The sequence below is a fragment of the Hibiscus syriacus genome, unplaced genomic scaffold (genome assembly GCF_006381635.1).
Source record: "Hibiscus syriacus cultivar Baekdansim isolate YM2019G1 unplaced genomic scaffold, ASM638163v2 tig00111582_pilon, whole genome shotgun sequence".
Classification (NCBI taxonomy): Eukaryota; Viridiplantae; Streptophyta; class Magnoliopsida; order Malvales; family Malvaceae; genus Hibiscus; species Hibiscus syriacus.
The window spans coordinates 12,926,029-12,942,442 of NW_024063126.1; positions in this window are offsets into that span (position 1 = coordinate 12,926,029).

Below are 16,414 nucleotides of genomic sequence, written 5' to 3' on the forward strand. Positions count from 1 at the left end.
ACACTCTTTTTAAAAGAGAAATGCACAAATTTGCAAACTTTCAAGGAAAACCTCACAAGGTATATTGTTTGCACAATTCTAGAACAAAGAAAGAACAGTCAAGGATAAATACAATAGAGCACAAATGGTGTTCTTGAAAGCACAATGAATATTGAATGAAAAATAGGCTTGAAGTGCTCAAACAATGAGTTTGATGCTTTCTCTTTGATTCTCTCTCAATTATTGTTAATTGTTCTTGATCAATGGCTTCTAAGCTTTTTTAAATACTGCTTCAATTGATTCTGAATGTTGGGGATCATTAGTTGAGTCAATTGAGTCGTTATTGTATGAAAATAATTAATAAAACAGCTTGGAGCGTGGGGGAATCGGTCTCTACCATAGAGTATCAATTCCTACAGTGTAAAATTCAAATATTTCAACCGTTAAACAGGGGGAATATTTACCCCCTAGGGGGTATCTATACCCTCTGGGCATTCTGTTTTCTCTCGGAGCCAAAACATGCAGGGGGTATATGTTCCCCCTAGGGGGTATCTGTACCCTCTGAGCAATCTGGTTTTTCTTGAAACCCTTTTAAAAAGAAAATATTTTTGGCTCTATTAAGGCTCGAAATACTTTGTAAAATTTGTTTAAAAAATAGTTTAAGTATAAAACACAATTTTACACTTTAGTAAGGATTAAATGAACTTTGAAAGACTTGGAGTAATATTTTGATATTCGAATAATTATATCGAATATTCTTAGAAAATCTTTTGTAAAATCTTAAAATTCATTTAACTTAATTTGTTATATCGAAAAATCAAAATGTTTTCAACAATCTCCCCCTTTTTGATATAACAATACATTTGAGTAATTTTAAGATTTTTCATCAAATTTGAAATTACTCCCCCTTACTATGATACATCTTCCTCCTTTTTGTTAAATCAAAAAGACTCTAAGACGTATTTAAACAAGGTTTTTGAAATTGAAACCAATTGATTCTGAAATTTAAGCTGCTAAAATAAAATCAAGAGAAAGATTAGCCATTAGTTTCATAATACAATATTCATAAACAATGTGAAATGGAAAAAATTGGTCATAATGCAATTAATATATAAATGATGCAAAAATAAATAAACATTAAGCACAAAATGAAAATTCAATCATACCAAATATATAAAGTTCAAACATCCAAAACATAAATCCAAACATGTAATCATCCAAAATCAAACAATCCAAGAACATCAAAATGTTTATCAATTCAAGTTCTAAATCCAAGAAAGCATGACAAGTAAAGATCTACTCCATCGAAGGATCGGGAGGAGGAGGATAATGGGCTCGCACTTCTATTGTGAGAGCATCCATACGTTCACGCATCTCCCATTAAAACTCAATCAGTTGAGATTCCATGGAGGCAAACCTCAGATCAAATGACTCCATAAATGATCGAAAATATGGAGGCATTTGTTCTTCTTGCTGTGCTGGTTCAGGTGCGGGCTCATCGTCTGGTACATGATCATCATTATCTTGTATAAGCTGTTGAAGCTCGGGATCATCGTCAGCAGCCGGTGCCGGAGGAGGTAGAGCACGAGAAGAGCTAGGTGCAGGAGGAGCTCGTGAAGAACTGACTCCCAGAGTTTGCTTATTGGGTCGAAAAAACCATTGGCCAGTTTCCTCATCCTGTTTCCAGTCAGCTTTCTTTAAGGAAGTGAGGTTGATTTGATTTTGAAGAAGGATGGGAATATCAAGAGAGACTTTAAGACCAAGTTTGATAAATAGATTAGAAATAATCCATAAACTAAAGCTTCTATATGTTTGGATGTGACAACGTTTATGGTATCTACTAATTCACTAAAAATGATTTGTGACAAATTTATCTTTTTGTTATGTTGGATACAATGTATCCACCATAAATCTATGACACGAAGAGTGGAGTACCTACCTCCGGATGGTCTAAACCTCCAAGTGATCATCAAATGGAGGAATCTATCGTGATGTGTACGTAAGGTACTGACAGTAGCATTTGATTGATAAGGAGATGCCACAATCTCTTTCTCATTATCTAAACCATCGTCATCTAGTCCAAAATGGGTAGCGATCTTAGAGGAGTCAATATGAATGAATTGTCCTAAAAGATAGGATCGAATACATATGGTTGCGGATCATCGTTCATTTTGAACACATACCGCATTAGAATAGAATATGAAGACTAATTATTGGTAGACAATAGGTTTTAGGTGAAGGAGTTTATCAAACTTCCAGGAACGAAGGGTTTGAAGATATTCGAAGTTAATATCTTTCATTGCTTGAATAGAGGGAATACGCTCTTCTCGAATTTTATAACACTCAAAACAGTTATGGTGCCTATGATAACGCTCATTTCTACGACGACCAGGTATATTAAAACATGAATTGAGAATGGTCATATTTGGGTCATTAGGGTTTGGATTTTGAGGTTGAGGAGGAATGGGAGGTCAGTTTTGACTTGAATGACTTGATGAAGTCCTAGGACGCTTAGGGTTTGACATGGCTTGAGAAATTGGAATATGATAGATAACCTGCAAATTTAAAAACATGTATGCAATATAATAAATCCCAAAACTTAATTGAGTCCGCAATATTTCAAGGTTCTCTAAACCGAATCCTAATGGGCAAAATTTTCGAAAAAGTTTGAAAACTCGTTTGAAAAATCAACGTGTAGTTTTCAAATCATAATTAAAATAAAAACATCAAATTTAAAATTAAATTAAGTTTTTCGAATTTTTTATTTCGAAAATTCAAAAATCAATTGAAAAATTGTGATTTTTGATGAAATTAGTTGTAAAATTTAGTTTCTAAACACTAAACAATCAATTCCCGATAATATTTTCAACCTAGAACTAATCAAAACTAATTCTAAGTTCATAAATCAATAAAATAGAGGTTTTGAAAAATTTACCTTGAAAATTTTAGATTTTGTGAGAATGAGATGTTGTTTTGCACGATTTAATGTTTGAAGTAGGATTTGTAGTTGAAATGTGAATGAATTCCAATCAAAAACGTTGGTTTTGAAGCAGTTTTGAGAGTGGTGTGAGAGAGAAGAGCGATGGTAGAGAGAGTTTTAGGGATGAGGTTTTGAAACAAATAAGAAAATAAGGCATTTAAACCCAAAACCCGACGTATGTATCGATGCACTGCTGAGTGCATCGATGTATATTCAAGGAGTGCATCGGTACATCTTCATGGTGTATCGATGCACATTCATAGGGATGCATCGATGCACCTTCATAGTGTATCGATGCATTATGCACAAAAATGTCAAAATTCCGTTTTAAACACTTAAAATGCTAAATTATTTAGCTCTTGTGGTATTGGCAACTCATATATTGAAAATTAATCATGTTCAATCAATCAATTTTATCCTTAAACTACATTTGAACATATAATTAATTTTCACCAAAGATCATAAACTCCCCCTAACTATTAGCATAGAATGCATTCAAAAATGTTATTTTTATAAGCATTTTCCAAAATTAATTAAAAGTGTTTGTTTTAAACACTAAGTCAAGGTAGGTTGGTCAAACCTAATTCTCTCCTAAGTGTCCAAATTCTTTTTTTATCTAAAGGTTTTGTAAAGATATCCGCTAATTAGTGCAAAGTATCAACATATTCTAGAATTATATCTTCTTTAGCGACATGATCTCTAATAAAATGATGTTTAATTTCAATGTTCTTAGTTCTAGAGTATTGGATGGGATTTTTAGTGAGACAAATAACACTAGTATTGTCACACTTGATATGTATGATACCTACTTCAATTCCATAATCAAAAGTTGTTGTTTCATCCATAAAACTTGTGCACAACAACTACCAGCTGAAATGTATTCTGCTTCAATGATAGATAATGCAACACAATTTTGTTTCTTTGAAAACCAAGAAATCAATATATTTCCTAGGAATTGGAAAGTACCAGAGGTGCTTTTCCTATCTATTTTGTATCCTCCATAATCCGCATCAGAGAAAGCATGCAAGCTAAAGCTAAAGTCTCTAGGATACCAAAGTCCTAAACTAGGAGTGTCCTCAAGGTATCTAAAGATCCTCTTAACAGCTAGTAAATGTGATTCTTTAGGGCATGATTAAAATCTAGCACATAAGAAAACACTAAACATAATGTCCGGTCCACTTGCAGTTAGATAAAGCAAAGAGCCAATCATTGACCTATACAATTTAACATCCATACATTTACCTCATTCATCTTTGTCAAGCTTTGTTTATGAGCTCATTGGAGTGGGATGAGGTTTCCCATTTTCTAGTCCAAACTTCTTGAGCATATCTTTGACGTACTTAGCTTGATTGATGAAGATGCCATCTTTTCTTTGGTTAATTTGGAGTCCTAAGAAAAATGAGAGCTCCCCCATCATGCTCATCTCAAATTCACTTTGCATTAGCTTAGAAAATTCTTGGTAAAAAACATCATTAGTAGAACCAAATATTATATCATCAACATAAATTTGAACTACTAATAAATATTTACCTTTATGCTTTAAAAACAATGTAGTGTCGACCTTCCCTTTTGAAAAACCTTTTTCAATTAAAAAGTTTGACAATCTTTCATACCAAGCTCTAGGAGCTTGTTTTAAACCATAAAGAGCTTTTGTCAATTTAAAAACATGATCTGGAAATTTTTGAATCTTCAAAACTAGGAGATTGTTCCACATACACTTCTTCTTTTATAAAACCATTTAAAAATGCACTTTTAACATCCATTTGATACAGTTTAAATTCATTGAAACATGCAAATGCTAATAACATTCTAATTGCTTCCATCCTAGCTACGAGAGCGTATGTTTCATGATAGTCTAAGCCTCCTTCTTGAGTATAGCCTTGAGCAACAAGTCTAGCCTTGTTCCTCACTATATTACCACTTTCATCAAGCTTATTCCTAAATACCCATCCAGTACCTACGTTAGATTTATTACTAGGCCTTTCAACTAATGTTCATACTTTCCTTCTCTCAAATTGATTTAATTCTTCTTGCATAGCCATGATCCAATGTTCATCATTTAAAGCTTATTTAATATTCTTAGGCTCTATGCATGAAATAAATGCAACATAATTACATATATTTCTAAGAGAAGATCGAGTTGTTACCCCTTTGGATGGATCACCTATTATTTCACCATCCTTGACATAGTTATATTCCCTTGGGTAAGAGACTTCCCTTTATTCAATGGTTGGATTCTCGAGAGGATCTTGAGTTTCCTCATTTTTCGTTTCTTCCTTTGATGATGGTTCTCCAACGTCATGTCTAACGCCATTTGTGTTTACAATACCTATATCATCATTTACACAAGAATCTTTCCTCGGAAGGGAATTATCGTCGAAAACAACATGTATAGACTCTTCTACAACTAAAGTTCTTTTATTAAATAATCGATAAGCTTTAGAATTTAAGGAATAACCCAGAAAAATTCTTTCATCACTTTTAGCATCAAATTTGTCAAGATTCTCATTACCGTTGTTTAAAATAAAACATTTACATCCAAAAGGATGAAAATAACTAATGTTAGGTTTTTTATTTTTGAAAAGTTTATATGGAGTTTTCTTCAAAATATGCCTAATCATTACTCGATTATTAACATAACAAGCAATATTTGTGGCTTCCGCCCAAAAATATTTTGGCAAATTGTTTTCACAAAGCATGGTTCTAGCTATTTTTTCTAAAGTTCGATTTTTCCTCTCAACAACTCCATTTTGTTGAGGGGTTCTAGGTGCTGAAAAATTATGGCTAATACTATTAGAATTACAAAACTTAGTAAATCCAATATTTTCAAATTCAGTTCCATGATCACTCCTAACACTAGTGATGGAGTAACCTTTTTCGTTTTGGATTACTTTTGAAAACGTGATGAATTTTTCTAATGCTTCATCTTTAGTACTTAAGAATAGAACCCAAGTATATCTAGAATAGTCATCTACCAAGACAAATGCATATTGTTTTCCACCCAAGCTAGTAGTCCTTGATGGCCCAAAAAGATATATATGGATCAATTGTAATACTCTACTAGTTGATACATCATTAATGGACTTAAAGGAAGCTTTTATATGTTTTCCTTTAGCACCATCACAGATTTTATTATTATCAAATTTTAGCTTTGGCAACCCTCTAACCAAGTCTCCTTGAATTAGTCGTTGCAAAACACTCATACTAGAATGTCCTAGTCTCCTATGCCATAACCAACTATCATGCTCATCCTTAGCAACTAGGCATAAATTAGTCATATCTATAGAATCTAACTATCATGCTCATCCTTAGAAACTAGGCATAAATTAGTCATATCTATAGAATCTAAATGCACCATATATATGTTTCCTATTCTATGACCAACAAGCATAATCCGATTAGATACAATGTCAATGACTTTACAACCATTAGTTTCAAACATGACATTGAATCCCTTATCATACAATTGACTAATACTCTATAGATTATGCTTTAATCCATTCACATATAAAACATTCTTAATTTGTATGGAATAGGTATTACCTATAGTGCCTATACCTTCAATGTGACCTTTTGAATTATCACCAAAAGTCACTTCTCCTCTATTTTTGGCGTTAAGCTCTATGAACCGGCTCTTATCTCCGGTCATGTGTCTTGAGCATTCACTATCAAGGTACCATGAGTTTGAGTTTGTTTCCCGTGCCTTGTAGCAATGCTTCTTTACCTACAAACATAGATTAATTTTTTATTTTTTGTACCTAAATTCTTTTGGGTCCATATTCAGTAGTTTTCAAAATCGTAGTCCCCTTAGATATCCATTTGTGTAGGATATCCTTATCTTTAGTAGTAATGAGTTCTTTAGGAACCCATATACTTCTAACGATTTTTCTATTAGAGGTTCTTTGGGGACCTCTATGATTATAGTTTTTAAAACTTTTTCTAACAAAGTTGGAGTTTGAACTTTCTCCATTTCCAAAACGTTTTGTTCCAACTTTATCAAAAGAAGATTTAAGATCATCAATTTTCTTTTGATGATCATCATGAACTTTTGAAAGTAAGTTATGCAAATCATTATTTTTCTTTTCAAAATTATCAATTTTGATTTGTAATTCTTTCATCTTACTTTCAAGCTCCTTGTTGGTTTTGGACATAAGACTGTTTCCATTTTTCAATTTTGAAATATCATTTTTTTATTTTGAAAATAGAGTCTTATAATCCGAGGCCAACCCATTATAATCCTCTAATAACTCATCATAAGATAAATCATCTAAATCGAATGAGTTAGAGGTTACCTGAGAGTTTTCCCCGATAGTCATCAAGCATAAGTTTTCTACTTCTTGTTCCTCTTCACTGGAGCCTTCTTCATCACTCCATGTTTGTCCCATATTTTTTTGGGGTTTGTACAAGATGAAAATATTCCATATTCATCTGGTCCAAGAGCACAAAAAATAATATGGATGGCTTTGGAGTTGAGCTGGAACATTCTTGTCTCTCCTTCACTCCACAATCTTAGGTGAGTGGAAGGTTTGATGTATCCATCTTCTATGACATTCCATGCTCCCATGTCACTTGCTTGAATAAAGTGCATCATTTTATTCTTCAAATAGGCATAGTTAGCTCCATTGAAGAAAGGGGGCTTATTGACGGGCATTGAATCGAGAACGAATTCGGAGTTTGAAGCGCCGACCATTGATGACTTGAATATCGATGTAACTCTTCCCGAATCGACTCAAGAGGTGATTAAACCTTTAAATGAGTGAGGTTATGATACTGATTGTTGAGTTAATCAATCGAAGAATATAGCCAAGAGGGGGTGAATTGGAAATTAAAATTTTGGTGGAAGCTTTTGCAGAAAATTAAAAATAATTGCACAACGATTTAGAGTGATTCGACTTTCTCAACCAAAGTTTACGTCCACTACCTTAGCTATCGACACTAAGGATTTTCCAACAAATTCACTAATTTGTTCTTTATTTTAAGGACAAAGAGTAACCTAACAACTCCCTCAAGAATTATACCCCAAATTATTGAGCACACTTTTTTTCAAAGAGAAATACACAAATTTGCAAACTTACAAGAAAAACCTCACAAGGTAGATTGTTTGCACAATTCTAGAACAAAGAAAGAACACTCAAGGTTAAATACAATAGAGCACAAATGGTGTTCTTGAAAGCACAATGAATATTGAATGAAAAATACGCTTGAAGTGCTCAAACAATGAGTTTGATGCTTTCTCTTTGATTCTCTCTCAATTATTGTTAATTGTTCTTGATCAATGGCTTCTAAGCTTGTTTAAATACTCTTTCAATTGATTTTGAACGTTGGGGATCATTAGTGGAGTCAATTGAGTCGTTATTGTATGAAAACAATTAATAAAACAGCTTGGAGCGTGGGGGAATTGGTTCCCTACCATAGGGTATCGGTTCTTGCAGTGTAAAATTCAAATATTTCGACCGTTAAACAGGGGGAATCGATACCCCCTGAGGGTATATGTACCCTCTGGGCATTTTGTTTTCTCTCGGAGCCAAAACATGCAGGAGGTATCTGTACCCTCTGAGCAATCTAGTTTTTCTTGCAACCCTTTTAAAAAGAAAATATTTTTGGCTCAATTAAGGCTCGAAATACTTTGTATAATTTGTTTAAAAAATAGTTTAAGTATAAAACATAATTTTACACTTTAGTATGGATTAAAATGAACTTTGAAAGACTTGGAGTAATATTTTGATATTCGAATAATTATATCGAATATTCTTAGAAAATCTTTCGTAAAATCTTAAAATTCATTTAACTTAATTTGTTATATCGAAACATCAAAATGTTTTCAACAGAAAATCTTGGCAAATTTGATGCTAAAAGTGATGAAGGAATTTTTCTGGGTTATTCCTTAAATTCTAAAGCTTATAGGGTATTTAATAAAAGAACTTTAGTTGTAGAAGAGTCTATACATGTTATTTTCGATGATAATCCCCTTCCGAGGAATGATTCTTGTGTGAATGATGATGTAGGTATTATAAACACAAATGATGTTAGACTTGATGTTGGAGAATCATCATCAAAGGAAGAAACAAAGGATGAGGAAACTCATGATGTTCTTGATAATCCAACCATTGAAGAAAGGGAAGTATCTTACCCAAGAGAATACAACTATGTCAAGGATTGTGAGATAATAGGTAATCCATCCAAAGGGGTAACAACTCGATCTTCTCTTAGAAATATATGCAATTATGTTGCATTTATCTCATGCATAGAGCCCAAGAATATTAAAGAAACATTAAATGATGAACATTGGATTATGGCTATGCAATAAGAGTTAAATCAATTTGAGAGAAGTATGGTATGGACATTAGTTGAAAAGCCTAGTAATAAATCTACTGTAGGTACTAGATGAGTATTTAGGAATAAGCTTGATGAAAGTGGTAATATAGTGAGAAACAAGCCTAGACTTGTTGCTCAAGGCTATACTCTAGAAGAGGGCATAGATTTTGATGAGACATGCGCTCTCATAGCTAGGATGGAAGCAATTAGAATGTTGTTAGCATTTGCATGTTTCAATGAATTTAAATTATATCAAATGGATGTTAAAAGTGCATTTTAAATGGTTTTAAAGAGAAAAGGCAAAGATTTATTAGTATTTCAAATTTATGTTGATGATATAATATTTGGTTATACTAATGATGCTCTTTGCCAAGAATTTTGTAACACCCCAATTTAGGGGCTAAATTTAAGAAATTATAAAGTGGTGAATTTAATTGGTATTTTTGAAGGAAACTCTGTATTAAATTGTAAAATTTCAAAGTTGGCAGACCGTTTTAAGAAGTGCAGGAAATTCAGTGACTAAGTCCATGATTTACCCATTTTTATTTTAGAGAGAATTATAAATCTATCCCCCGTATGTTCATCAGAATATTTTCCCAGTTTTCCCTCTCCAACACCCCTTCTTTCAACTCCGATCTACTCGCCGTCCGACCTCCGATCGACGAACCGAAACCACTATCGTGTTCTTTGTCGACCGAGGAACAAAACCCCTCAAACCTTTCGTCATAAATCGTCGTCGTTCGTCGTTACTTTCAGTCAGAAGTATCGTCTGTAATAACTCGATTTCAGTTGGTTTTTCGTCGATTCACGACGATTCGGAGTCTGCCGATGTTCTCCTTGTCTCCATCGGCGGCGGCGCGTGAGGAGTTGAAGCATTCAAAGTTTCTGACGTTTTGGAATCGAGCTCTCCGCCGTTCAAAATTGTGAACCGAGCTTGGTAAGTGTCTCAAAATGCCTTAAAATAATTTTTAGGAATTCTTTCGGGAATTTTCCGACACTGTATCACTATTCACATGCCACACGCGCCACCCCTGAGAGTGGGCATCGTCTGGGTGATAATTTAGTAATTAATTTCTGTTTGGGTGCTATCTGTGTAAAATTCGGGTGTTAGTTTGGTAAATATTTGTAGAATGTGGCTAATTTGGTAATTAATTTCTATTAAGGTGATATTTGTGTAAAATGGTCGACTGTTGACCGTTGACCGGCGTTGACCACAGTTGACTTGAACTTTGACCGGGCATTAAACGACCTTTGACTTTGACCGAGTATACATAACCTGACATTTTTCAACGTTCCAAATCCGATTCCGCAGTCCGTTTTTTGAAATTCAGACCCGAAGGCCTCGAAATTGCCAGTCAAACCAGTTGACTTAGATTTTGACCAAAAATTCCAAATTTTTGAAAAGTCATATTTTATGCTTTCGACATCCTGAATCCGAATCGGAAGTCTGTTTCACCAAATTCGAACCCGGTAAGCTGTTTTTCACTGATTTATTATCCGATTCGATTCGTTTTTCAGAATTAAACTCTGTTTTTTATGTAATTTCTGTTGATATGGATCCGAGGAAATATTGGAAGATGATTTTAAGTTCGAGGGCATTCGAATGGAATTTAATGGTCGATCAGTATGGCATAGAAATCGAGGTAATACTTTACTACCTCTTTATGCTTTATGGAATATGTTGATATTGGTAAATGCATGAATAAGATAATGTTGGTCACTTTTGTAGAGTTGATTAATTTCTATACTCGATCTAGATACGGTAAAAAGATTCAGTAATTGATTATGGTTCAGATGACTTTTATAAGAAATTGAGGGATTGATAGAATTAAATTACAAGTTATGTGCTTAGTGATAAAGAAATCAACCTGGATCTGTAACTTATAATTTATTTCATCAAAGGTTAAATGTTAAAGGTACTTGGATGAGAAATTATGAGAATACTCCGGTAGGATAAAATTATGAAAATACCCTTATGTTATAAAAATACAAGATTTGAATATGGAAGTTGAATAAGAGGTTTTTACAGACATATTGATCTGATAAAAATATTGATGTGAATAAGAAATGTTAGTTTTACTTGGAAATTATGGATAACCGATTTTTAATCCTATGAGGGTTTGTGAAGGATACTAGAAGTCTGTTAAGGGAATCATTTCAAGATCAGAGAGTGTTCAAGAAAGCAATTAATCATAGGATCTCTAAATTATATTATTTTCGTTAAGAATTAATATCGAAATTATCTGGTTAAGAAATTATGGAAATGCCCTTGAGAGGTAAAATAGTCCGAATTGACCCTGAATGAGAAAGTACTTTGATGATTTGTACTTAACTCAATGAATTACGGATTTAATTGTTAAGATTCTGTCTTTGTACAGAAAAATTTTGATAACCTGTTGGTAACTTCTGAGAAGACAATTGATCTGAAAATCTCTGAGTTAAAAATAAACTATCGAGGGTGCTCTTTTGTCAGAATTGTTTGAAAGGTCTGGAATAGATGATAAGTTTGTATTAATAATAGGACAGAATGGAATGAAAGGATTGAAATACACCAGATATATAAAATGACCAGAATATCCCTGTAATGAAAATGACTCAAGAATATCACCAAGCTCATGAATGATTGGATATCCTCGAGCTCTAAAAATATACTCTCTTTTTTATTAAGTCTCTTTACTTTGCATTTTACTCAATTTGGTCTTTTATTTGCAATTTCTTTATTCTCATTAATTCTCTGACTCTTTTATACTCTCATCAATACTTTACCCTCCAAAATATCTTTTTTTAAATATAATATTGTAAATATATTTTATAATTTTAGATTGTATTTAATATATAAAATAACATTTTATTGTGTAAAGAATATGAATATATATATATATCTTATATGATTAGAGAAAATCGAAAAATTAGAATCTATCCTTACCATAATACTATAAAAATTATAATAAAATTTGTGTAGAAACTTGAATAACTCGACTCGAATTTTTTAAAGTTACTCAACTTGAAAATTTTCAATTTAAGTTCAAATCACAAAATATGACTCGTCTACTCGAATAACTCGAAATTTTTTGACACTGCTCGACCGAATACTCACCCCTAGCAGCAAAGGCTCGTAAAGACCCAGTCGACGTCCGTTGGTCGCCACTCGCTGTCGTGGCTGCTGGAGCACGACTGTCGATCGTTTGTGATTGTTGGGTAGAAGCCATCAGTTGGGTGGGCCAGTCCAACACGATTGGAGCAAAACATTGAACCGATGAACTCGTGTTGGTCGATTCCACTATTCAGGTGGACCGGTTTAATTTCATGGTTCGAGCATAAATTTTGAGTCGAAGTGTAATAGGGTTATAAGGTTAAATTATTTGAGTTACTTAGAGTAACCAAATTGGATGTAACTCCCAGCCTCTTGTTTCCGTTTTTAAAACCGACATGTTACCATAATATCTTCAATCACATCATCAATCCATCATTCATATTTAATTTCAAACTAAAATAATATATGTTCTAAATACTCTTAATCATTTGATAATAAACGTAAAATCACATTTACAAACATTAGTGCTCGAACCTATCACCTTTAAAAATAATAATAATTCATTTGACTACATGGGTAAATTGGTTTGTTGTACAATCAATTACTTGTAGTGTAGTCTAGATTATACTTTTCATAGATCCCCCAAATATATATATAATTGGTTGATTAATATAAATTTGATTTGATTTATTAATAGAAAATTTAGTTTATTATATATACCTCCAATTTATAAATATGATTCATTGCAAGTTTCCGAATTTCACATAATAGGATTTAAAATTTCAAATACTAATAGTTAGTCTTTAAATATATCAAGAAAAATTTGACACCAAATTCGGGATGTGACATATAAAAACTAAAATTTTAAAGTTATAAAATTAAATTTTTTATCAAGAAAATATATAATTAAAAATATAAAAATTATTATATAATTAAGAAGAGCATTTTAGTAAATATAACATGATAGAGGAAAATAAAATTCACATAAACTTGATTTAAAAACATTAATAGAAAAATTGTCGTACCTTGTCAATTTCAATTATATACAGTTCTATAAAGTCAAGATAGATACAAACGTCACGTGTTTGAGATTTTTTTATTATTCCTATTTTATATTTTTCATAGAAAAATAAATTTGTCTTTATAAAATAAAACTCACATTAGAATTGACATATACCAACATAATAATATAATTATACTACTAAATAAAATAAAATTCATATTAGAATTCATCTCTAAATTGAATGAATCATTTAACAATAACATTTTCAATTACTCTGGTTAACAGATGTATTTTTAATTTTTTTAGTAATTTCATTTTTATTTTTAGTATTTTTCTATTTAATTTTTTTCTATATTTGTATAGTTTAAATTTAAATTTTATTCTGAGAAAATGAAATAAACACTTTAACTAAAAAAATCAATTTGGCCCTCGAACTCGACCAAAGAAACCAATTTAGCCCATCTGCAATATCATCAGCCATGTCACCAGCTACCATGGATAGCCACGTCAACACCTTTAAGTGCCACATCAGCATTGTAACGGTCAACGATGGAAATCGTTGGTCAAAGGGTCATATTGGGTTTTTTTTCTAAGTTTGAGGGCCGCATTGAGTGCAAAAAAAAATACTAAGGCCACATTGGTTTTTCTGAAAAGTACAAGGGCCAAACATACATTTTCTCCTTTTTTAATAGAAGTCGTTAGTCTTGTTAAAAAAATTAAAATAACCAAAATTATAATGAGGGTTTACATAGGAAAATAGTCATTTTAGATCATACAAGGACCATATATGAAAAAGGTTAAAAACTTAATCAAAAGGCTCAAACAAAAAATAGATACGAACAAATTTGATTGCATCGAAAAATGAATTACAAAAGGGGATTAAACTATTGAAATACAATCGAGAACTGTAAATCAGAGCCGAGCGTAGTGAGAAACTATCCACGAACACAAAACCGCATATTCAAATTTAATCTGAGTCCAAAACAGGGAAAATCAATAGGATTTCAAATAAGTGCATCTTGATCAGTTGTGACGTCTTCAAATCTAATCATGAGAAAACATAAAATAAAAAGAACGATGAAACGATGGGGAAAAATAAAAAAAATTGTACTACAAAAACATAAAAGTATATTAATAAAGAATTATTTAAAATCTCAAATTTAAAAAAAAACTAAAAAATTAGGATTGATTAGAGAATTCGTCATTTCTTAAAATAAAACCTCAAATTTGAATGTAAGAACCTAAAAAGGGATAAATGTTGTTAACGTGGTTACAAGTTATAACTAAATGTCTACAATTTTGATAAAATGTGTCACATCCCAACTTAGGGTCTAAAAATTTTCTTAAAATTCTTCCGATGACTAAATTGAAAATTTAACAAAATTCGGTGGTCAAAGTTAAATTTTGATTTAATTCAGATCCAAATTCAGAAAGTATAAAAATGGAGGACTTAGAGTTTATAGTCCCCAAATCTAAAAAGCTTTATCATTTGAAAACCATAATTTCTCTCTCTTTAAACTTTCATCTATTAGCAAGAAATTTCAATCATCATTTTGTCGTCGACCGTTGCTCTTTTTTTGACACCTCCCACACCATCGTGTTCCTTGCATCGTCTCGAGTCCAACGGTGTCCACTTTGTCTCCATTGTCACCGGCGTGTGAGGGGGTGAGAAAGGCCAAGTTTCTGACATTTTGAAATCGAGCTCCCCACCGTTCACCGTTGCGAACCGATCTTGGTAAGTGTATCAAAACCACTTAAAACGTACGTATGAATTTTTTAGAATTTTTTCAACCCCTAAAGACCCTGCACGCACCCCCAGGCGTTGCCCCTGCGCATGGGGAAGTCACACTGCCTGGTAGGTTGTTTGAATTTGGGTCGACCCGACCAGCCTGCCTGACCTGACCCATATGTGACTCAATCCGACCCAATCCGAATTGAACCGGTCAACCATTGACTGTTGACCGAACGATGATCATTGACCGGCATTGACTTTTTTCGAAAATCTCTATCTTTATGTTTTTTAACATCTTGAGTCCGATTCTACGATCTGTTTTGCCAAATTCTGACCCGAAAGCTCCAAATTGAGCCCGTTAATCGAAAATGCTTAGTACTTTTATCATTTTTGCTTATTTATTTTAGATTTGATTATGGAATTGATTCGAGAATATATTTTTACGAAGGTACTCGTATTTCACCCAATCGAGGGTCGGTTAGATTCGGTTTCTCGTCCGTTAGATCCACACGATCTATATTCCTCGAGAGTTACTCGTAGGTACCTGTAAATTATTTTAATAGGGGTTATTATTATTATTATTCATATTAGGATTTCGATATGGATTTTTTGATTCGTAGGATCTAGCGCTGTCGTTGATTGTGATCGGTATAATCAATAATATGCCTTCTTAACAGACTACTCAGACCAGTAAATATGTGTTCCCTGATGGTGTTACATTACTATTTTAAAATGTTCATCTGAATTGTTTTAGATTTTTTATAATATTGAATATTTTTATGACACGATACCTGATTTTCTGAATATTGTTTATCTTATATCTGATTTACTGTACATTTATAACGTGATCCTTGATTTTTGTATTTTTTGTATATGATTTCTGAGTAAGGAATATTTTCATGTTTTACTGAATTAAACTGTCGTTTTCACTCGAATATATACATGCTTATTACTATCATTGGGGGTATTATTGGAGGAAGTATCTCAAGCCTAGTCTATGACTTGTAAGTCCTTACCGTAGGCTCTTCGGCTTTGTACTCAGGGTAAATCCTTACCGCAGGCTCCTCGACTTTGTGCTCAGGGTAAGTTCTTACCGCATGTCCTTATGCTATGTGTATAAGGCCCTTACCGAGTGTACATGTGGGTGTATGGTTCTGGGGAACCTACACATTCTGGTGATCGAATGGGGGTAGTGTTAATATTTTTAAAACATGGCTGCTAAACTGATTTTACTGAAATATTTTATCTATATGTTTTTATTCACCGTAAGGAGCACACTGGGCTTTTTAGCTCATTCTGTAAATTTTAACATTTTCAGATAGTAGCAGACCATAGGCTAGCAGACTTGGCATCAGGAAGATCTACTACTCT